This window comes from Gracilinanus agilis, unplaced genomic scaffold (genome assembly GCF_016433145.1).
Source record: "Gracilinanus agilis isolate LMUSP501 unplaced genomic scaffold, AgileGrace unplaced_scaffold53472, whole genome shotgun sequence".
Classification (NCBI taxonomy): domain Eukaryota; kingdom Metazoa; phylum Chordata; class Mammalia; order Didelphimorphia; family Didelphidae; genus Gracilinanus; species Gracilinanus agilis.
The window spans coordinates 1,476-2,277 of NW_025388546.1; the positions used below are offsets into that span (position 1 = coordinate 1,476).

An 802-nucleotide genomic window follows, 5' to 3' on the forward strand; every position below is an offset into this window, starting at 1 on the left:
GGGAACTACAAAATAAGAAAGAAAAAATACATATCTCTCTCAGATGTGTATGCCACCTTTATAAAAATTGTTCAAAATGTTAGGACAAAGAAAATTACATGAATGCAGAAAAGCACAAATATTAAAAATATGTATTTGCCAAATTGAAACAAAAGTATAATAAAGGGTACTTGAAGAGACAAGAAATTAAAATGGAGACTAAATAGTTACTCCTAAAGTACTGATGATTCAAGGAACAAATTGTAGAAACAGTTAAGAATACTAACAAAGAAAATGACAACAAAAATTTTAGGATACAGTTAAAACAGTCCTTAGGTAAAAATATATAGAGAAAAGAAATAGAGGATGTAAATAATCAATTTCAGAAATAATAACAACAACAAAAACCAGAATAAGCTACTCATTAATCCTCTCACTCCCAAGACCAGATAGATTTATAAATGAATTCTACTAAACATCTAAAGAATAATTAATTCCAATATTAAATAAGCTTTAATTAAAAAAAAAACAGGTGCTTGCTTCGGCAGCACATATACTAAAATTGGAATGATACAGAGAAGATTAGCAAGGCCCCTGCGCAAGGATGACACGCAAATTGGTGAAGCGTTCCATATTTTTACAGTTTAAAAGGTAGAATCTTGCAACTGGAAAGTGAGGCTCAGAAACCAAATGAACTGATAAGCAAATTGAACACCAGAAATGACCAGATTGAAAAGGAATACCAGAAGCTTATAGCCGAAAACCAGAAGATTATGGCCGAAAACCGAAAGATTATAGCTAAAAACCAGTCCCTAAAGGCTAG

At 31.3% G+C, this 802-nt stretch overlaps 1 non-coding gene across 1 annotated transcript; it reads left to right on the forward strand.

Annotated features, from left to right (window-relative positions):
• The first annotated feature begins 511 nt into the window (after positions 1-511).
• On the forward strand, positions 512-618 carry LOC123255863. Its single transcript, XR_006506796.1, has one exon. It is a non-coding gene; the product is annotated as a U6 spliceosomal RNA (small nuclear RNA).
• Positions 619-802: the final 184 nt, after the last annotated feature.